Source organism: Cibotium barometz, chromosome 17 (genome assembly GCF_041138505.1).
Source record: "Cibotium barometz isolate CiBa-2024 chromosome 17, ASM4113850v1, whole genome shotgun sequence".
In the NCBI taxonomy this organism is placed as follows: domain Eukaryota; kingdom Viridiplantae; phylum Streptophyta; class Polypodiopsida; order Cyatheales; family Cibotiaceae; genus Cibotium; species Cibotium barometz.
In genome coordinates this window covers 1,329,383-1,353,822 of record NC_141062.1, presented here as the reverse complement: position 1 = coordinate 1,353,822, position 24,440 = coordinate 1,329,383, and positions in this window count along the sequence as shown.

The window sequence follows — 24,440 nt, the reverse complement described above, 5'->3', positions numbered from 1 at the left end:
GCAGTCTTGTAGCTAGATGCACCATTATGCCAAACTTATAGAGTACCAAAGGCAACTGTACTCTGATGTGAAGAACGAAGCGAATTTGTTGAAGCCATAACGTTTTTGACATTACAAAGTAGGTACACAATTCACACAAGTGCAAACAATGGCCAAATTATATTACAAGATGTGAAATTTACATATCAAGCTGTGATGACGAGATAAGCCAAAATTGCATAAAATTGCATACAAGCTCTACAAGCTATACTCGATGACAAAAATTGCATAACGGTAGTTGCATATAAGCTATACAAGCTCAAAAAAAGATATGAGCTGACCAAAATATGTATGTACAAGAGGAAAGACATGGGCAAGGCCACTCTATGCGGAGCTCTCACTCAGGGTCAGGCATTGGTCCCTGCGAAAACCATATAAGATGATTTTTTTGGTATACAAAACAACGATCTAACATGACATGGCAAGCAAATACAAATCATAAGATAAAGGCTTGCCGCACTTACCATATCTGCAATGCACCCCCAATTGAGGTTGGCGCCTTCTCGCTCAAGCTTCTCCAAAAGATTGTACGTGTTATGGCGACGAGTAATGTCCTCCTCTTCTCCCGTTGTCGGCCGACCAACCACTTGATTCTAAAAGTACCAAAACAACAAGATAAGCGTTGATACTTACAAAGTAGACATAACATCAAATGAAACATACAAGATAAGCGTTAATACTTACAAAGTAGACATGGAATGTGTCCCAACCACTGCTTCCATGGTGAGAGCTTCCTGCGCTCTCCATTCGGCCTTTGGCTGCATCCTCTTGTTGCTTGTAGCGTTGGGGATTTCTTGCATGCTTTTGCTTCTCTTCATTCCAATCCTCGGTGCTCATGTACCAAGGCTTCTCACCCCGTGCCTTCACTGTCCTAGTCACATCTCCCCGCCAATGTTTCACGAAATCCACCATGTGGTCCTTTATCCACCTTATGGGGACGACATCACTACCGACCGGCCGGCTTATACTCGTCCTTGATTTGATTTATGACTCTATCTTTCTTATCTTTATCTAACTTTGGCCATAAAGTCATAAAGTCATTTGCAGACAATGTGGTAAAGCTCGCGGATGCGGCTCTTCATCTCTTGCTCGACATTATCCAAAACCACATTGCCATTGACAATTGTGTAATATTTTTTTTGCATCGGCGGGTGTGGGCTGTGTGTCGAAACGTCGCGAGACGATGATCGCAAGCATGGAGTGCTTCTGGCGCTAGATGGGGAAGGACGCTCACGTGGGGGCGTAGATCCATCTGTGCCCCCACTTGGACAACAATTGTCTCCACCTCCACTACTCGAGCGTTGTCCTTTGTGAGTGGACGAGTGACTTGAGGGAGGGGTTCTGGTGGCTCTTTGTGGGGTTTCTAAAGCATTATGCATAAAGTATGCATGAGAGTTATGCGCATAAAGCTTATGCGCAAACCTACAAAGCTATGTATGAGGCCTTATGCATAAAGCACTATGCATAAGGCCTTAAGCATAAAACTATGCATGAGTCCTTATGCATAAAGCATGCATGAGGCCTTATGCATAAAGCTATGCATGAGGCTTATGCATAAAGCATGAATGAGCATTATATGCATAAAGCTTATGCGCAAACCTACAAAACAAATTCCCAACACCCAAGGGTGCAATAATAATAGAGGAAAGAGAGGAAAGATAGAAAAGCACTTACCTCTTTTTCGTGATGTTGAAAGAGAGGATTAGAGGACCTACAAAACCAACAAAAGGGTGAGGAAAGAATTAGTAATACATACATACAAAAGCTTATGCAAGCTATGCTAAAGCTTATGCAAGCCTTGTGCAAACTATGCCGCTATGCAAGCTATGCTAAAGCTTTTACATAAAGCATGCATGAGGCCTTATGCATAAAGCTATGCATGAGGCCTTATGTATAAAGCATTATGCATAAGGCTTATGCATAAAGCATGCATGAGGCCTTATGCATAAAGCTATGCATGTGAGGCTTATGCATAAAGCACTATGGAAGATACACTATCCTAAACTAAACCGTACCCCGGCACTATGCATTAAGCATGCATGCATAGAGCTTAATGCATGCATAGATTAAGCTCTATGCATGCATTAAGCTTAATGCATGCATAGAGCTTGATCTATGTATATATCTCTATGCATTATGAATGCATGCATAGAGTTTAATCTATGAATAGAGCTCTACGAATAGAGCTTAATGCATAGATTAAGCTCTATGATTAGCAAGGATTTCATATTCACGTGATCACAGCCTTTTTTCTTGTGATCACAGCTATTGTTCACAAATCTCAATGTTCACAAAATTCACAGTTCTCAAATCCTAGAGGGTGGGATGACCTGGTAACCCACAATTGGCCCGCCGGGCTACAAGGCGGGCCCGCCGGGCCTGCCTCCCGGCCCGGCGGGCTATATTGTAGTATAAAAGGGTGGTCCAGGGGGTCACTGTTCACAGAATCTTCCTTGTACTTGGTGTCAGTGGTGCTAGTGTGATCAATTTGAGGTAATTTTTAAGTTGAAAGTGTTGGTGTCATTTAATTTTTTGCATACGCTTAAGTTTAACGTTGTTTGTGATGCATGTGCATGTGTCGTTAAATGTTAAGAGGCCCGCTGCAGATGGCCGAGTGATTGGCTAGGTCTGCTGATGTGCACTCTTAATATTTAACTTATGTAGAAGTTTTCGTTGTGGCACGGTATCTGCAAATAGTCGGTTTACTGACTAGGTTTGCAGTTACCAAGTTACAATGCGGCTTTGTTTTTGTTAAATGCTTTGAGATCCCGCTGCAGATGGCCGGTTTACTGGCTAGGTCTGCTGATGTGCGCTCGTAGCATTTGACATGTGTGATGCTTTGCTACTTAGTACGGTATCTGCAGATGGTCGGTTTACTGACTAGGTCTACTGACACCAAGCTATGTGGTGAAGTTTGTTTTTGTTATTTGGTTTGATAGTCATCTGCAGATGGTCGGTATACTGACTAGGTCTGCTGACGATGTGTCAAAGCATTTAACTTGTGCCATAGTTTTCATCTTAATGCGATATCTGCAGATGGTCGGTATACTGACTAGGTCTGCTGACGTCAAGTTAAGTCGTAAACTTGTGTTTTGTGTTTGTTTTTGACGATGAATGTGATTATTTAGTTTGCATGACATGAGTCATAAGTGTGTTGGATGTAGAAATCTCTTAGTTAGCTTACAAATAGCATTTTTTGTGGTTATAAATGTTGCAACTATTTGTCAATTATATTGTGCAGATTGATGGCGACGCTTGCACTTACTCCTGAAATCAAGAAATCAATTCGTATCAAACTCGTTACCCTCATTAGTTGCTTGTCACCTAATCACATCGAGGGTATTGTGTCTGATAGGAATCGATTTGAGCAAATATTAGGTGAGGTTGTCCGCGCAGTGAAAAATATCCATGTGGGTTCTGATGGAGCAGCCATCAAGCATTTTGTTACTAGCATTGTGGGCAACATGCCTAGATGCGCTGTTGACCTAGGTGACGACAGACCAGCGGAAACAAATGAATCCAAGCTAGAGCACTTCCACACAAAATGGAAGGTAGAGAAAGAGAGGTCCAAGCGTGCAAAGGCCATAGACACCCAAGCTATCCTGAGCAAGAGAGCTCGCAAAGAGTTGGACCGGCCTGCTGCTGATGAACAAGAAGATTTATCATCTGGTGCACGTGAGGTCTCTAAAGGCACCCACTTGCAGCGCACAAAGCATAATACTAACTGCAGCATGACAATTGGGTTGCCTGCAGAGGCCATAATCACAGAAAGAAGATGGGCTCTAGATCGTACGGTGTTGTACATAAATGCCATATTCAAGGTGTCTCCTGGTTTCCAGAAGGCATTTCTTATTGTGCAAAGCAATTCCTTGGTAGCCGAAGGGCTCAATTGAAGTCTTTTGCTCAGGAGGCTTCAATCGACCTAACCCACAGGGGCATAGTGCGCGCCATTGGGCACACAAGGAAGGAGCCATGGATACTGCTCTTCCCCCTCTTTAATGGGGGAAGTCTTGGAGATATAATGGAGTGTGTTCCGCCTCCTAAGGGGACCCTCAGTTCCATGCTTGCTGCAGGCAATGGCAACAGATACAAGAAAAAACAAGTGGCTCCTCATGAAATGGAGCGATACAAGTCTTTGATTTTTCATGCTCCCGAGCTTATCTGTGCCCTTGTGAATACCATGGCCTTTGCACATGCTGAAGGGATCATCCACAATGATTGCCACCCCTGGAATACAATGATAGATTTCACCAAAGAAGGGGTGCCACGGGTAGGCATCATTGACTGGGGTCTTGCATTGAGGGATGGGATTGAGTTCAAACCCACAAATATCGCCAACAAAGCAGAGCACGATCAACGCCCCTGGAGAGCCCCTGAGCTCGCAGATGTAAGGTCCCCTTGTCCATGGAGCAAGGCATCAGATGTCTTCTGCTTGGCTTGGGTGATTGAAAAGTTTACATTATTTTGTGCTGAGTTTGCAGAAATGACCAAAGTGCCGTGGGTGGGTAAAACTGCCATCCACACAAATTTGATTAAGGAATGGACGGTTGCCTATATGACGCCATCAAAGGAAGATAGGAAGACCATGGCAGATTTTGAGGAGCAATTGAAGAATTTGGAAGTGTCACCTGCTGCATGCTTACGTCCACTATCTGAGATGACACCACACTTATTATAAAGCCTCTTGTAAATGATATGTTTTGGTCAATGGCTATCTATTCCATGACCTGCCTTTAATCGACTGACACTATTTTGGTCCCAATTGTTAAATATTATTTTGATCCCAACTCTCTCTCTCTCTCTCTCTCTCTCTCTCTCTCTCTCTCTCTCTCTCTCTCTCTCTCTCTCTCTGAGTATTTGAAAATAACAAGTTTGCAGTAAATAAACATTGATTTTATAAACTTATACCTAACATCTGAAAATAACTTTAAAGCTATTCCTAAATTAACATTGATTCTATAAACTTAAAGTGTATACATACTTTTTCTCAGATGGCTGATAATAATGAAGCTGCAAAGAAGGCATTTGAACGCTTAAAGCAAATCTCGGGCACTGGCACTGTGAATGATGCGGCACGTATTGCCGGACGCACCTCCAAATGGGCACCGGCCCATGGATTACAGTATGCCCAAGTAAATAAGAATGTGTCCAAAGAGATGGTCAAGAGCATCTGGCCTGACGTCTCCAATGATGCCATAAAAAAAGGGCGCTTGAAGCTAACACAATGTAGTGTTCCTTTAATTATCAAGCATGCGGAGCGCATTTTTGTGGATGTCATGGCCCAACCCATGCATCACGGTGACTGTCCCCTCTGGTTTGCTAAAATGCTATATGCACAATTTGTGCAGAATTCAGTTGTAGACTTTAGCTCTCGACCTCCTCATCTACATGTGGAAGACATTCGGAGTGAGTCAATCACTATGCCTCGAGATGAGTTGCAACTGGCCATTCTTGGAGCCTCAATGGAAGTTCATCACACGGTTGATGAGCTTCAAACTCAAATCAACCAAATTAGAGGCACCCAAGGCCCTCAACAGACGGAAGCAGCACCAGAGCGCGGGCAAGCACCTGAAAGTTCAAGCGCTAGAGATATACTAAGAGAGAACAAGCTCTTGAAGAGACGCATAACGCAAATGGAGGAGCAAGGCCATGCAAACTCTCCTATGACGGCATTTGAACACCCGAATAGTTTGGAGCAACCACCTCTACATGGGCACGAAAGTGGCGGACCATGCCCTATTTGTTATAGTTTCTTTCACTCATGGTCTGGCCACTACACTGTCCCATGTGGGCACATGTACCACTTGACCTGTCTTTTGCAACACATGGTCAACAGTACTACGTGTGCTTTGTGCGGCAAAGAATTTCACAAAAATTTGTATATATGTTTTAAATTGGGTGCCGACTATGATCGGTTGACCAATGCACGACACATGGACGAGTTAGAGCCGCATTTAAACTTATCTCTCTCTTAAATGCAACCCTGGAATTTAACAAGATTCGGCAACTTTGTTCAAAAGATTTCCAATGCTCTCTCTCTATCTCTCTCTCTCTCTCTCTCTCTCTCTCTCTCTCGCACACACACAAACACATGCACACAGATTACTTTGGAGTGTGTCAAAACTAACATGATTTCGTATTCTAAGTTTAACATGACATGACTAAAAACCATACTCTCTAAATTGACACTAACATGTTTGATATCCAGTTGTTGCAAGACGGATTACTTCGGAGTGTCTCAAAACTAACATGATTTCGTATTCTAAGTTTAACATGACATGACTAAAAACCATACTCTCTAAATTGATCACCAACATGTTTGATATCCAGTTGTTGCAAGACGGATTACATTGGAGTGTGTCAAAACTAACATGATTTCCTATTCTAAGTTTAACATGACATGACTAAAAACCATTCTCTCTAAATTGATCACCAACATGTTTGATATCCAGTTGTTGCAAGACGGATTACATTGGAGTGTGTCAAAACTAACATGATTTCGTATTCTAAGTTTAACATGACATGACTAAAAACCATTCTCTCTAAAATGTTCACCAACATGTTTGATATCCAGTTGTTGCAAGACGGATTACATTGGAGTGTGTCAAAACTAACATGATTACATCAAACGATTGGAGCGTCTGCGGGTGGCTTTACTAAACCAAAATCGGGTTGCAAGTTTTCTTCTATCTCTTCAATAAAGCACAAGTTATCGCTCGTATGTGGGACATTAGGCTCTACATCTCCATTCTCTTCTGCATCATACTCATCCTGAGTAATGTCATATGTCCACTTAGGCATCTCTTCGTTGTAATCATCTGACTCAATTGACTTCACCAATTTATCATTACAATACATATACACCAACTTCTCAGCTCTATCACTCAATAAACGATTTCTGCTAATAGAATGCACATACTTGTAACTGCTCCAATTACGTTCAGAACTAGAATTTGAAGCACATTGCGCAAGCACTCTCACAGCTAAGCGTCGCAAAGTTGGAACACTTCCCCCATTCAACATCCACCATTTCCAAGCAGGCTGTTCCTTAGCAAGCTTTTGCACAAACTCCAAGGTAAATCTACCTTCTTTCAATTTATACTTGGTTAGCTCAATTACCGCTGTTGCTTGCTCATCTGGACCTTCATAAAATCGCTCCACAACATCATAGAAATCATCGATTACCTCCTCATCTAGGGCATTCACGTCCATATGCCAGTATTCTGGGTCAAGACAATATGCAACACTATGCAATGGACTATGTGCTCCTACCCACCGAGCGCTTACATACTTGGCCAAGATATTTCTCCTTGCTCTGGTGAATGGAGGACTCCAATGCTTGACAACAGTTTTAGTGGGCTCCTCTGGGTTTGCGAGGCTTTCTTGAATGGACCACCACGCCATCCAAACCTTCCCGATATTTGGCAATCTAGAATCCAACTGGCACAAAGCAAGCATAACTGGCATCATAACATGATAACAATCTGCTACTTCCTCCCATAAACTACGATCCGATATCAAAGATCGCATGTACCTCACCTTTTCTTTAACCTTTTCGGACTGGTCAGCCTCCCACTCAGAGAAGCCAGCACACACAAAGGTTTCCATGACTGCATTCCTATTTCTTAGGAGAGATTGAAGCATATAAAAATTAGTGCAAAATCTGGTTTCACAAGGCAACTTTAGCATAGTTTCCATGCGTTGACGATACATATCTAAAACACGTTGCCGTTTGAGCACAAATTTGACAATCTTACTTGCACTATCGATAATCTCCTTGAACCACTCTGTATCAGCATTTTTGTACCAATCTTGTAACACCAAGTTAAGGCTATGAGTGTTACAGCCAAATGTATAGATATTGGAAAATCGAGATTCCAACATACGACCTGCTGCTCGACAATTAGCTGCATTATCCATAATCACTTGAAGCACATTTTCAGACCCAACTTGGTCGATAGCATCACCAATGATATCGGCGATAAATTGACCAGATTTAATTTCCCCGGAGCTATCAACAGCTTTGATAAAGCATTCCCCACGAGGACATACCAACATTACATTTATCAATGGACGTCTTTGGGCATTCGACCAACCATCACTGACAATTGTGCATCCAGACTGATTTGTGGTGTCAATTATGAGTCTTTGAACGCTTTCCTGTGTGTTGTCATAGCACTTGTCAAGTAATTGATTTCGCATGTGGTGATAAGTTGGTGGACAAAACCCAGGTCCATATTCTCCAATCTTCTTCCAAGCCATCTTCCATGAATCTTTCGTGACCATAGACAATGAAGAACCAGTAAAGAAGATCGCTTTCGCTAAAGCAAGTTGAGCATCCTCTAAAGCAGTGGCACGAAAGCTGTCAACTAGATTAGTTTGTCTGGTACGAGACATACCCACCTGAAACTCAGGAGATGCATCCATCGGTATTGAGACATCTGGACCTTGGGTGTCATTTTGGCAAGTAGTATGTGTTGGAGTCACTCCTTGGTTGGAGATCCCTCCACTTGATGCTGCCAAATTCGGCGATTGGTGATTTCTTGCACAGAGATTGGGCCTCTTGTTTTGTGATGCTTGTTTACTTATCAAAGCTCTAAGGCGCTTTGCAGCATCATCAGCTCCTGCACCCTTGCATTTACCTCCGGGATTTTTTGTGCTAGTGCCAAGCAAATGCTCCCTTATTCTGGGAGCACCCCCTAGATTTTACCAAGCCACAAAAATTACACTTCCATTCGACAAATCTAGAAATATTGGAAGCAAATTGCCATTCAGGTCCCGGTGATTTTCCTCCGCTCCTCCTCTTGCCACTTTGAGACGCAACATTCAAAGTTTGTGCTGTCATATCTCGTTGCAAGGAAACTCCACTAGTTTCTAATGGTCTGTTGCTTCGTTGGGTTGATGTGCCACAATTAGAAGCAACCATTGTAACACCTAAACAACAATCATGCAAGATTTGAGATCCAAAACAGCCTGAGTAAAACTAAAATATGCAATTATAAAGTCTAAAACCCACTTCTTGCCAATGCAACCGAACGTTTGGTGAGATGCATTTGAGGCAATCCATCCCTAAATAGAGATGATGTCCCGAACATCTCACCACCTATATCCTCCTCTAGAGAAGCTCCTACCCAGACCAAATGGCACTCGAGTAGACCACCCAAGAGGAGGTATTGCTAGTCAACCTAAAGAAACCAAATGTTTGGTGAGATGCATTTGAGACAATCCATCCCTAAATAGAGATGATGTCCCGAACATCTCACCACCTATATCCTCCTCTAGAGAAGCTTCTACCCAGACCAAATGGCACTCGAGTAGACCACCCAAGAGGAGGTATTGCTAGTCGACCTAAAGAAACCAAACGTTTGGTGAGATGCATTTGAGGCAATCCATCCCTAGATAGAGATGATGTCCCGAACATCTCACCACCTATACCCTCCTCTAGGGAAGCTCCTACCCAGACCAATTGGCACTCGAGTAGACCACCCAAGAGGAGACATTGCTAGTCCACGTAACAAATACGATAAACCATTTACAATCAAAATCTTATAAAATACAAAATATTATTAACAAGCTTCAAACAAAAATCCAGAATATTTATACTCACCTCTTGTGTCTTTTAGCCTGAGGTGAGCCACCCAAGTGCTTTGGTAAAGCACATTTGGAAGTGAGGGGAAACCCTTTATATAGGTCCCTCCAAAACAGCCAAGTTTTTGGCGCAAAAAAAAAGGCCCCGGGGCCCGCCGGGCTAGATAAGTAACCCGCCGGGCTAAATAGTGGCCCGCCGGGCCAAGCTAGTAGCCCGCCGGGAAAACCGGGATAGCAAGTTTCTCCCGGTTGTGTGAATATCTATGATATTAACAAGTGTGTGAGAGTGTTATTAACTAGTGTTATTACCACTTCGCGGTTAACGTGATCACGTGAATGAAATCCCTGATGATTAGAGCTCTTTGCATGCATTAAGCTCTATGCATAGAGGACCTACAAAACAAAACCCCTCTTTTTGGTAGATAAAAATAGAGGATAAAAAGATAGGAAAGAACTTACCTCTTTTTTCGTTATGTTGAAAGAGAAGATTAGAAGACCTACAAAACCAACAAAAGGGTGAGGAAAGGATTAGTAATGCATACATACAAAAGCCCTAAGAACCTAATGCATACATACAAAATCAAAAAGAGAAGAAAGAAAGAAAAGAATTTACCTCTTTTTAGTGAAGTTGAAAGAGAGGATTAGAAGACCTACAAAATAAAACAAAAAGTTGAGAAAAGAATTAGTAATACAAAACCCTAAAAGTGTGAATAGCATGAATACACAAGGAGGTTTATCCTTCAACACACGGAGAGGGGAGGGGAGGGGAGGGGAGGGAAAAGAAGGAGGTGGAGAAGAGCTTGGGAGAGATAAAGAACCTGCAAAATAAATGAGAAAGTAAAAAAACAAGAAAATTACCCATAATGACACACACAAACATTTTACAACACATGTACATGTAACTAAGAGGAGATGGGAGTGAGGGAAAAGGAGGCATACCTAGTGTAAGATTCCTCCCAGCTTTTTGAGGTGTGCAGGTGTAAGAACCTCCCCTTATGATCTTATAATTATTTCCCTCTCTGAAATAAAAGAAAGATCCTGTTTTACCCTATTTTGGCCTGGAGAGAGAAAATGTCTAGAGGGAGGTAATTCAAAATTGAGATATTTTTGGATATAAAAATCCTCCTAGTGTATAAAATGATTTTTCTTAAAACAAAAATTCAAAAAGAACTTTCTAATGTGCAATTGGAATTAATTAAAAATAGGTATAAAGGACCTTAGCCTAAGGGTCTAGATTTTCAGAAATTTTTGAATTATGCTCCAACTAAGGTTCCTATGGACCAATAAGATAAATCCAAATGTAGGGAGGAGATAAATTGAAGAATAAAAGAAAAAGGCCCAAAATGAGTAAATGCTGACATAAGATGAAGAGTTGACTGAATACAAGGTTTATTAGTTAAAAATTAAGAGATATTTAGAGGAAATGATGCATTTTTGACACCTCAGTGTGGGGATATCCCCTCATGAAGGAGGCACCTATTTCACATGTGTGGAGGAGTTTTAAACTAAAAAATAATGAGATATTTTCATCTCTCCTCTCTCCTGTTTCAACTAGATCCAAAAAGTAAGCTTGGTCAAAAATTGACCAAACCGATCTCAAAAATTCTAGAATCAGTTTGCTTGGTTAGAGGCTCACTTTTTCCTATAAATAGAAGCCTCCCTCTTTGTAAAAGGTTAATGGTGTTTATGCACTTTTACTCTACTCCTACTACCCATAGCCATTTACATTGAATTTTCTTGATAATTCAATTGTTTTTGGCTTAATCCTCTCCAAAGCAATTGGTGGCCACTCTTGCTTCAAACAAGAGTAGAACCCTCAATCCCTCAAGCCAAAGGAAAGCTTACAACTACATGTAAGCTATTTTTTTTACTTTTTAATTTTAAATCTATGGTTTTCTTGATTTTCTTGTTTTATAATTGATTGAAGTAAATTCTAATGCTATGCCTTGATGAAAAGGCCACCCCCTTCTCTTCTTTACAATTCAGCCTTTCTTTATCTAGAATGATTAACAAAAAGATTAATTAAACTTTTCTTATTGTTTACTCTCTTGATTTCTAAAAATTGAGTAGATTAGAGTCCTATACATCTAGATTGGGTTAATTTAAGTTGAAATTAGAATGATAAAAATGAGAAATGGTCAGCCATACAAAGGAGGTTATGGCAAAATTTTCTAAAATTTTGTGAAAAAAAAAGTTTATTTTTATGTTATTCCAAAAGAGTAATTCCCACCGTTTGTGCATTCTAAAAGAAATATTCTAATTTACTCCATGTACATATTCACCTGTGAATATGCATGGATATCATTGATATTAATTATTAAATTTAATTTCTATGCATAGAAAGATGCGTAATGAAAATTTTTATTATAAAAGTGTTGTTTTCATTGAATTTAATTTCTATGCATAGAAAGATGCATAATGGAAATTTTTTTATTATAAAAGTGTTATTTTCATTGAATTTAATTTCTATGCATAGAAAGATGCATAAAGGATTTATTTTTATTTTAAAAGTGTTATTCTTATTAAAATTAATTTCATGCATAGAAAGATGCATAAAGGATTTATTTTTATTTCAAAAGTGTTATTCTCATTAAAATTGATTTCATGCATAGAAAGATGCATAAAGGATTTATTTTTATTTCGAAAGTGTTATTCTCATAAAAGTTGATTTTTATGCATGAATAGATGCATAAAAGGATTTTTATAAAAGTGTTATTCCCATTGAAGTTGATTTTTATGCATAAATAGATGCGTAAAGAATCTTTATATCAAAATTAGAATTCTCTTAAATTCTATGTTTAAATTCTATGAATAGATGTAATGAGATGTGATGAGAAAAGTTGCAACAGCTGACGGAGAGTCAATGGAGGACATCTCGTGTAGCAAGGTCGGCCGAGGTCTTGACCAGCTTCGGTTCGATTAAAATGGTGAGCTTCCGGTATGGTGGATGAGGGACCAAGGAAGCGGCCTATGAGGGAAGCGCTAGGTCACCTGCGAAGGATCCTAGAGGGTGCTGACCATACGGTGCTCGAGCTCTGAGTCGTCGAAGATACCCACACGTGCGTCGTGGAAGATATTAGAACAAGGAGTAAGAGTTGTTTTTTGAATTCGGGCATGGATCTGGTTGATTGACCTTGCTGGTCCTCAACGGATAAGTCCATGGCAATTTTATATGGATATGTTGGTTGATCTTGCTGATCTTCAACGGAGATTCCATTTTGATTTTTATAAGTAAAAATATTATCGGTTACTATGAGCTAGGAACTATCGAAAAGGCCCTTGAGTGGACAGGTGGTGAGCGTTCTGGTTGCCAATGATGCCATAGGTACACCGATGAAAGGGAAATTAAAAATTAGGATTCAACTGGATATTTTGGAGGATTATGATCAATGACACTATGATTTCATTAAATGATTGTTTTAAAGACAACTGAATCTGTAAAAAATGCGATTTCATATTGGGTGTGTAAGTGGTGTGACTAGTTTTAAGTTTGCATGAATATCCAGCTAGGGGGATTGGGAACTCTTTTCCCTGGTACGCGGGACAAAACCTAAGCGAATTCCTAATTGGATCCCATCACTACAGTGGTTGGGCGGTTGGCTAACCCATGGGACTAGATGGGGTTAGGCTGGGCTGATGGATCCAAGACTCAATTCTGTTATGGTACGATAGATGAAGTTTCGGATAAAAAAATTATTCTATGGAAAAGAATCAACGGCTATGCCTCTCAATGAGGAAAAAAGCTTTGGTCTCTATGGTCCAAGTGCAATCTTTTTCTTGATCTGACTATGGGACTTAAAGGTTCGGTCAGATCAGTTCAGTTAGTTAAGACTTTTGACTACAATAGAGTAAAATTATCCTAGAGGAATCGCTCGTGCTTTCCGGGCAAGGGAAGTTTTTTCTGGGTTCGGTTTCACTACTTTTCATTCAAATTCAAAATCTTTCTAGATCTTGCGCGGCCTCGACATTTCAAATTACCTATCTCATTGACTACCACCCTCCACAAATACTTAAGGAAGGATTCTCCAAAAATAAGCATTCGTTCCCAGTGCAAATCAATATGGAAACCATGGATGATGCCACACCCTCAAAGTTTGTTGATTTAGAGGAGGACACTTTGCCCATGTACTCGTCGCTACAAATACCAAGTGGCTCGACGTCGATGAATTTGCAACAATGATCATACAAAAAAATGAGGAATATTTTCGATGGAGCGATTGGAACATCTAATTAGTGGCAATGCGCGCTTCAACAATGGCTAACCAGAGGATATCTGGCCTGAACGATGGAGACCAACAAGAGTAGCCAAAAACGAGGTGATCCAACAACCTGAGGAACTTGAGGCGGATTCTCGGAGCAAATACTAGAATATGACATGGATGACATGATAAATGCCTTACACGATGGAACAGAAGATCGAGGTTTGGAACACGAAGGGGTAGAAGAAAACACACGATTGGAACATCTAATTAGTGGCAATGCGCGCTTCAACAATGGCTAACCAGAGGATATCTGGCCTGAACGATGGAGACCAACAAGAGTAGCCAAAAACGAGGTGATCCAACAACCTGAGGAACTTGAGGCGGATTCGGAGCAAATACTAGAACATGACATGGATGACATGATAAATGCCTTACACGATGGAACAGAAGATCGAGGTTTGGAACACGAAAGAGTAGAAGAAAACACACGATGTGTGGAATACGCTTCCCAAGAAGAGAAAATATAGCTACATAGGCTTGCTCGTCTTTCACTATATCCTGAAGCACATGTGTCTGTTTTACGCGCTTGCCTATCCATATTAAACTTGCAATCGATTTTTAGATGGTCTGATACTACGAGTGTATCAAAACTTTTTGCGTAAGTGATGATATCTCTCTAATGTCTTTTTTGATACCACTACTTTCCCTTGCATGTCAACCCCATGCATCCTCATGTTGATGCAGGTGAGTTTGAGACCTCGGTTTTCAATATTGTCAAGGGCACCTACTATAGGATCATTGCTTTGCATTTTAGGCATCGTCTTTTGTGGGCAGTTATGAGCCACGATGTTTTTTATATGGCCTCAATATTCTAGACCTGGTTATATTGCCAAGTTTCTATTGTACTATTTTGTATGGCCTCCATGCTGACATGGATGAAGCGGCCTACCTTTCTTGTGTAGAGCTTTAATGATCTATGAATTCCCCCCCCCTTTACTCATTAGGCTTCATCTTCTGCGCTCGAGAGCCCCTCCACATCTAAAGATAAATGGTGGAGAGCTCCAAACTATTCTCCGTACACTAAGTTCTATTGCACAAAAGACAAGTTCAATGCACAATATGGACTCTCCATGCAAGGAAAGGATCCTCGTTTGTTGATTGATGAGGATATCACAGAAGAACAATGGCTCTCTATTTTCCAAGAGACACAGAAAGGAAGCCACAAGGTGCACCTCAAAACTATTAGGCCAGAGTTTTATGAGCAGTGTTGCATGCTCCACTATCATCTCTACTAGCAGAGCCTTCCCAACCATGAGGTGTTCGTTGCCTTTGCACGTGGTTTTGTGCTGGAAAAATGTGTCTCTGCTGCAATTGCCTCAAACAAGTCTGAACTCATAGTGGATTGGGCAGGCTATGCAGAAAAGTCTCTCGCCAAAGTGGGAGAGATGGCTGGAGGGCTAGAAAGAAAAATTAAGAAGTGGAGGAAAGAACATGGACAAGCCTTGTTGGTTGCTGACAACACACTTACAGTCCAGCTAGAGCACTTGAGTTCGCAAACAACATTATGTGTATCCTCCGGCGGAATGACCATGCTTGTGCATAAGGATGATTCATTGGTGGAAGATATCAAGGAAATAATAAGATTTTTTGAGAATCGACTGGAGATATTGAGTGCAGAAGTGCTACATGCAAAGCAAGAATATGAAATAACAAGGGAGAAATGGTTGTTGTTGCAGGTTGGCATGCAACACCTTGTTGAAGGGCTTCAGGTGGAGATACTAAATCTCTAGAATAAGCTATCATCTCTCAAAGCAGAGTCCATTCCAGATAAAAAACTTGGTTAAAGAATTAGAGTTGGAGTTGCGAATCAATAAACCACACCTGCAAAAGCTCAGTGGTGCGAAGGGCGCGGAAATCCTTAAGCTTTCTGTCGAGCGCACAGAGGTAGGTTGGCCAGATGGCCCCAAGATGTTAAGACCTTGTTCTTTTTGGGTTGAGAAATTGTGTATGTATAGTTTTAGACTGCACAAACATAATATTAGAAGAGTGGAAAAAAAGGCTCTGCGATCTGCAAGCAGCAATTTTGAAAGTGCTTTATGCATGTCACTATGTTGCAGTTCTCTTTGAGCTTTAGTGTGGTGAAGGTTTATAGCTCCATGTCGTGTTGGTCTAATGGTGTGCTTTGCGTTTTTGGCCGTGAGCAGTTTGGAAAGAGCTAAAGCTCATTTGTAGTTTGTTGAGCACATGCAAAATGAGAGCCAACCACGTCATCCTTCCCTTGCCCCCAAAGGTGGATAGACAAGTCAGGGCTAGTAGCATGATTGTGCGATTGCTTGATTGCGATGCCTTCCTATGTTGACAAGTGATGTCACAAGGCTATTTATTTTGCCATGCCAGCACATATTCCACCCGCTCTATTTGTTAGCATTGTAGCGAGTGGAGATGTGTGTGTGCAACAAGGATGTACTCAAACAAGACCTCCTAAGGCTAAGAATATGGTTTGTCAGCCTTTCAGCCATTAGAGCTGCCAATCAATAGGAATGAGCACATATACAATTATGTTAGAAGCATTGGATATGTTAGCCCATGAACACAATCTACATACATAGTATTGTAGATGTACATGTACAATTATGTTAGAAGCATTGGATATGTTAGCCCATGAACACAATCTACATACATAGTATTGTAGATGTACATGTACAATTATGTTAGAAGCATTGGATATGTCAGCCCATGAACACAATCTACATACATAGTATTGTAAGTAGTGTGTAGGGACCTCTAAGACGTGGTTGATTACATTGCATTGATAATGATCACCACCTTCATATCTATCGTAAGGCGACCCATCTGCCCATCTCCCACTAATGAAGAGCTTGTACATGAGGAACATGTATCCATGGCAAAATAGGAAATGTTTAATCCAGGGAAAGATATGCTCCCTTCGGACCCACCTATCACCATCTGCTCACTATCAATGGTCACAACATGACCCCTTCTAATGAAGTTAAGCCACTTAACAATATATTTTCTAGCTCCAAAGCTCTAACCCATACCTTCACCACAATCAAATCATCATGAAATATACATTAGGTGAATATCTTGGGTGACCTATTAAAATAAGGTGGGTTTTCAATGTAGTGCATGTCCATTCAGAAGACACCCCCCCCCACCCCCAAAAAAAAGCCAAAAATTTTTGGGTAGAAAGTTAATCTCTCATCATCTAAATAGGAAATTCAATGAAGCTTACCCCATGTGGCTTATTGACTTGAACAAAACAATTGTGTTCTCTTCAACGAATGGTTCATAATCGTGAAATGGCAATCTTTTGTTTGCCCCATAGCATCGATGGCCAACCATCAGTTCGGTCACCCCCTATTGTGTTGCCTTATTCATCATATAAAAGGTTTGCCGAATTGGTGGGGTGGCCTCATAGCCTAATCTTGAAAATACTCTATCTATGTATCCTATAAGCTACGGAGAGCTCGTCGATTTGGATGCCCCTCTTTTCAAGCAGGGCGCCATACCCCAAGTGAAACAATCCAAAGAGATCCCAAGTAGATCCTATGTGTGTGAGGACAACACCACAAGAAATGAGGGATTGAGCCAAGAACTCCATCAGTGCAGTTACGACACCAGCCATCCACATGCATCTGCTCCAACCGTGGACGATGGGAAGACCCCCCTCGTCTCTAAATCCCACGGTGCCTTTAAGAGGCACCTCAAGTGGGATCGACGGCTGAGGTGAGCGCAGAGATCTCGGCCGTTGGATCAAAAGCGTACAAAAAGTAAACTAGGGATGAGGGCGATGGCTGGGAAAAGGATGCGGATCATAGATTCGGGAGGTCGTGGTAATCATTTGCATTGGGTTTAGAGATTTTTGAATCTTAATCATTTTTCAACATTTTCTTCTTAAGAAATCTATTGGTTGCATGTAGTGGTCAATTAATAAGTTTTGAGCGTCTTCCCAAGGTAAACTAGGAAAAAAAGTAAACTAGGACATGTAAGAAATATGCAAGATTTTCATTGTCATTCAAAAATGCCCGCTTCCACCTTGTCATATGTTGCTTCCACCACCTCTTTTACTCAAAGAAGCTTGCTATTGACTAAACATTGAAGTTAATTTTCTATCTCTCTCCCTTGTCTCTAAATCACACAGTCTATTTGATATGTGTAGGAAAATCAAAAAACAAGGTCTGCGTAGTAAACTAGAAAAACTAGGGAAAGTAGGATTGTGTAGTAAACTAGGATTGTGAGCAAACTACGATGGTCAAAGGGATAGATGAATAGCATTATATTAAGAAATTTTTTCCCTTTTTAAAACATAATAACTTTCTAAATATGTCCATGTGTGTGTAGAATGAGCTTGTGGATTGAAGATCCTAGGATTGAAGATGGCCCAAGTGAGCAAACTACGATCGAAGAATACTTGGTGCCTGATACAAGTATCCAAGAATCTAGCGAGAGTCAAGAAGAGGATGGTTTCTTTGCACAAAGAGTTGAAAGCAAAGAAATTGAAGAAAGTGCCAAAGAGTCACTTAATCCACTACTTTATCTATCGCCTATATATTTCTCCTTTGATAGGAGAAGTTATGATGTGATGGTCAGTGTTATTCAAGGGGATTTGTCGATGACCATTGAGAGTCTTAAGACTTTCAATTCTAGAGGAATCCTTGATCTGAAGAAATGGAGGCGAATGAAGGAAAACCTTTGCTTGGATCAAAATCAAGATGGCTCCCTTGTGCTTTGCTTAAAGTCATTTCCAAATTTAAGGATATCATGCATAGAGGAATGGGAAAATATTGTCATAACATGTCATAATATATTGGAGTGTGGAGATCATAGAGGGATAAAGGAAACCCTTGAAACTGTTGGAATTAGGGTTGCAGGAATGCACACACAACTTCAAGAAGATGAGGAAGCTTGAGCACAACACAGTAGTGTATTATGAGTGCCAAAAATGAAAGATTACAAGCCCTAGAAGATAATGGGCGTATATACAATGCACGGGGGAAAAAACCTCCTAGTGAGGGAAAAAGTGCCCCGGCGGTCCTAAGTGTGTTCACACACATCACTACTATAATATGGTAACAAATCCCCCCTGGAGTGATGCGGTGAACAAGAGCTAGCACTCATGTATAGGGAAGTGTCTAGCTATGTGGACGAATCCACAAAAGGGAGTAAGCCCAAAGCTTTGCGAAAAGCTTCGAACTTCTCACGAGGCAGAGCCTTTGTGAAAAGGTCTGCAAGGTTATCCTGTGTTGGCACATAAGCCAAACTGATCTCTCCTGCAGAGAGTCTCTCCCTGACATAATGGTAGTGCACCTCAATGTGCTTCGTACGAGCATGGAACACTGGGTTCCGCGCAACTGCCAATGCGCTCTGACTGTCAGTGAAGATGGTGGTGGCAGATGGCTGCCCAACACCCAAATCAGCCATAAGGCGTCTGAGCCACACACACTCAACCGTAGCTGTGAAAGCTGCCCTGTACTCAGCTTCACAACTAGAAGTGGCCACAGTAGGCTGCTTCTTGCTCAACCATGATATGCATGAGCTTCCAAGCATGAAGCAAAAACCACTCGTGGACACGCGTGTGTCATAACAACCAGCCCAGTCAGAATCTGAAAAAGCATGTAAATCTGGCGGCAATGATCCCCCCTTGGGATAAAACAACCCAAGATGCCGAGTACCACTCAAATAGCGAAAGATACGCTTCACTGCCTGCCAATGCTTAATGCCTGGGCTATGCATAAATCTGCTCACCTGTGAGACTGCAAACTGAATGTCTGGCCTCGTAATGCATACATAAATGAGGTAACCAACAGCTGTCTGATAGAGTGTGACATCAAAGTGATCTCCAGCATCATGAAGACTCAACTTCAAACCTGTCTCCATTGGAGTAGCAATAGGCTTGCAGTCTTCAAGGCCAAATCTCCGCAACAATGTTTCAATATACTTTGTCTGACACAAAGCAATACCTCCATCACACTGCTTAAATTGTATCCCCAAATAATGATGCAAATGCCCCAAATCTGACATCTCAAAAGAGGCATTCAAATCAGCCTTAAAATCAGCAATATGACTCTCATTTGGTCCTGTGAGCAGCATGTCATCGACATAGAGAGCAATGATTAGATGTACACCATCCACACGTTTAACATACAAAGTGCTTTCTGTTGGACTATTCTGAAACCCATGTGCAGTCAAATATGCATGTATTTTTTCATACCAAGCTCGTGGAGCTTGCTTTAAACCATATAAAGCCTTTTTTAACCTGCACACTTTGTTTTCTTGCCCTCTTTGAACAAAACCACGAGGCTGCGATACATACACCTCCTCATGCAAATCTCCATTTAAGAACGCAGTCTTTATGTCCAGCTGATGTACATTCCAACCATTATGAGCTGCTAATGCACAGATGCTACGAACAGTGGTCATACGACATGTGGGAGCAAAAGTCTCATCAAAATCAATGCCCTTCTCTTGAGCATAACCTTTTGCAACAAGCCTAGCCTTATGGCGATCCACTGTGCCATCAGGCTTACGCTTCAATTTGTATACCCACTTAGTGCCAATGGCCTTCTTGCCAGGGGGCAAGTCACATAAAGACCATGTACTATTCTTCATAATAGCATCGTATTCTGCTTGCATAGCAGCCATCCAATTTTCTGAACTTTGTGCCTCATCAAATGAAACAGGCTCACTTTCATGGCACATACTAGAAACAGCCAATGCATAACAATCTGACGCATAAGAGGCACCATGAGAGCCAGAACGAGTGCGACTAGACAAAGGGGCATCCAACTTGCTGTCACGCAAAGTCTGCACCAGCCATCTAGGCATATTCCTAGAGCCCTCAATCTCTTGTCTCTCATCCTCAAGTGCATCATGCACATCTGCATCAGATATAGGCTGATCTGTGCCATCATTTAAAACCTGCATAGGCTGAAAAACTGCCTCATGAGGTATTGCACTTGACTGTGCACCACTGAAAAGAGGCAACAATGTATCATAGACATCACGTGAGCTGATATCTGTCTCCTTAGTACATGAAACCAAGGGCTGAACTGCATCTTCCACAAATACAACATCACGGCTAACCAAAATGCGCTTTGTCTGTGGATGGTACAAACGATAGCCTTTGCTCTCAGCACTATATCCAACAAAAATACATTTGACAGCTTTGTCATCCAATTTTCTGCGATGTTGCATAGGCACTAATGCATATGCCAGGCAACCAAAAACACGTAAATGGCCAACAGATGGCTTGCGGCCATGCCAAGCCTCATATGGAGTGACAACCTGTAATGCTTTGGTGGGACACCTGTTTAGTACATAAGTGGCACACATGACAGCCTCAAGCCAAAAACCATGTGGTAGACTTTGACTCTTAACCATACATCTTGCCATTTCCATGAGAGACCTGTTTTTTCTCTCAGCCACACCATTTTGCTGTGGTGTATACGGCACTGTACATTGGTGTTTTATCCCACGCTCAGCCAGAAATGCATTAAATTCTGAAGACATATACTCCCCCCCTCGATCTGAACGGAGGGTGCCCATCTTACTTTCTGACACATTTTCAGCCATAACCAAAAACTGTTTGAAGCACAAAAACACTTCGGACTTTGCCTTCAAAGGATATACCCATGCATGCCTGGTAAAATCATCAATGAAAGTCACGAAGTAAAGGTAGTTTCCAAATGATGGAGTTTGCATGGGACCACAAACATCACTGTGAACAAGCTGCAATCTGCGTTCAGCTCTCACTGATCCATCTTTGGGAAAGGAAGCACGCTGCATTTTACCCAATATGCAGCCCTCACAAACATGCTTGACAGGTGCCTCAAGCTTAGGCAAAGAAGACACCATTTCAGATTTCTGCAGGCGCAGCAAACTTGCAAAATTCAGATGACCAAAACGTGCATGCCACAGTTTTGCATTTGAAATAGCCTGCGTATCCATAATAGCACATGCTGAATCCTCTACACATTTGCCATCCATATTGAGCTTATACAGCCCTCGACATAGTGAACCAGATGCTACAATGATGTCACCACAAGAGAGATCATGAACAGTACATCTGTCATCCACAAATTTTACAACCAAACCTGTTTTGGCAAATGCGGAGACTGACAGCAGATTCTTTTTGATCCCTGGCACATACAATGCATCAAAAAGTGTAAAGGTGTTGCCATTTGCAACATTCAGCACAATCTGTCCAACTCCTTCAACGGGATAAGAGGAGTTATTGGCACAAGTGACAGTATTCCCTGTGGGAGCAGACTCAAGGAAAGTGAATAAACTGCGCTGCGAGGTGATATGCTTAGTGGCACCACTGTCAAAGTACCAAACATCTGAATCTACTGCAGACATACATGTGTCATGCAAAGATGGGTCATAACTGCACTGCGCATTGAATGCCCATTCTGTATCTAGCACAACATTAGCAGATTCATTGTTAGAAGGAGAGGCATCTGCAACAGCCATACCAGCCTCTTTCTTCTTAGCCTCTTTCGCAGCCAGCTTAGGACACGCTTTGATGACATGATCATTTCCCTTACAGTACTTGCAAAATGTCTTCTGTTTGTCACCCTTCTTCTCATCTTTGTCTTCCTTCTTTGGTTGCGCAGCATTTGCAGATTTCTGCTTACTAGAAGAAAAGCCAGCTTTACCTTTCCCGCTTCTCTGACTAGCAACGAAAGCTTGATCTGCGACACGCATATTATTCCTGTTTTGCCTTGACTGGTCTTCTTGCAGCAAAATAGAAACTAACTCCTCAAATGATAAGGCATTGGGATTGCCTTTCATCATCAAGCGAAGAGTGGAAGCAAAACCCTGATAAGAATCTGGTAGACCATTCAAAACAGTCTGCACAAGTGAACTGTCTGACAGGATTTCATCTGCAGAAATGAGCTGCTCTTTGAAATCCTTGATCTTTGTCAAAAAGCTATCCATAGAATCACCTTCGTTCATATGCTCATTCTCCAACTGTTTTCGGAGGTAAGCAACACGAGCCTCATTTCTTGCCTGATACAATGTGGCAAGTACATCCCAAGCATCCTTAGAAGTCCTGCAGGAGCGAATATGTGGGATAATGGTACGTTTGACAGACAGCGCAATCAAGGCATGAGCCTGCGCATCTCTACCATCCCAACGAATCTGCTCTGCTGAAAGTGGTGGTTCTCGAACAGCTGCTACAGCACTTGTGCCTGCACCATCATCTACAGTACCTGTTTCTGATGTGTTTGCAGCATTCCCAGCCACAATAGGACGTGCATCAATACCCTGCACAATGTTCCATAACCCCTTTGCTACCAATACATGTCGCATCATATATGCCCACAATGGATAGTTGGTGCCATCCAACTTATCCTCAGCAGCCAACATGCGGAATACATCATTGTTGTCAGCCATGGCCAATGACTGTACTACCAGATGTAAATGCTGTCTGTAAGAGGTAAACCTGTATAAAATCGACCTGTGCTATGCAGCACAGCCCAAAACAGACGAATGGGCACCTGTCCTGCAGATTTTAATCTTGACAGAAAATCTGCACAGTAGGACGATTTTGCCTGCGCAGTACTTGGAATGCAAAAACGGAGGGCGAAATGACTTCAGATCAAAATTCTGAAACGACCAGGCCCTACGGGCTCCCCCACGGCATATACTAACCTGCAGACGCTCGTGAAACCTCGTTGCAATCGGAGGAGATGAAGCGGCAGGTGCCGGTGATGCTGCCCGGGAGGAGGAAGCCTGCTCTGATACCAATTGTTGGAATTAGGGTTGCAGGAATGCACACACAACTTCAAGAAGATGAGGAAGCTTGAGCACAACACAGTAGTGTATTATGAGTGCCAAAAATGAAAGATTACAAGCCCTAGAAGATAATGGGCGTATATACAATGCACGGGGGAAAAAACCTCCTAGTGAGGGAAAAAGTGCCCCGGCGGTCCTAAGTGTGTTCACACACATCACTACTATAATATGGTAACAGAAACCATTAAAGAAACATGGTGTGTTGACATTCGTCAACATGGAATCCCTATTTCTTATGTAAAGGACTTCATTAATTCTTGTGCTGGTTGCAGAAACATGGTAAAAGGAGTTGATAGAGATTCTATTCCACATTGGCTTCACAACAACCCATAAAGAGAACCCACGACCATTTTGAATATTGATAGCTCTAATGTGGAGAGGCATTTGATAGAGATAATGATAGACCACAAAGTGATGCATGTGAAAGTTCGCTCAACAAAAAACCAAGGGCCATCAAAGAGGGTTGTTGATTACTTTTGCCATAGAGGTGGAGAACCTAGTCAAAAGGAGACACTAAGGAGATTGAGGACCTCAAAGAAGTGTCATTGTCCATTTAAGGTACAAGTGGAGTATTTGAATACAAAAGACAAAGCAATTATTTCATTATATGCTTCTCATAAGGGACATGTTCCTGGCACTCGAAATGATCTATATCATTTGCCAGTCCATCCTATTGTCATTGAGCGTTGTATAGAGGATTTGTTTGACATTGGTAGCTCTCGCCATCATGTAGCAAGGATGTCACTCTCAAAAGAGAGATTGCATATGGAGAAATCTTTAGACCTAGAT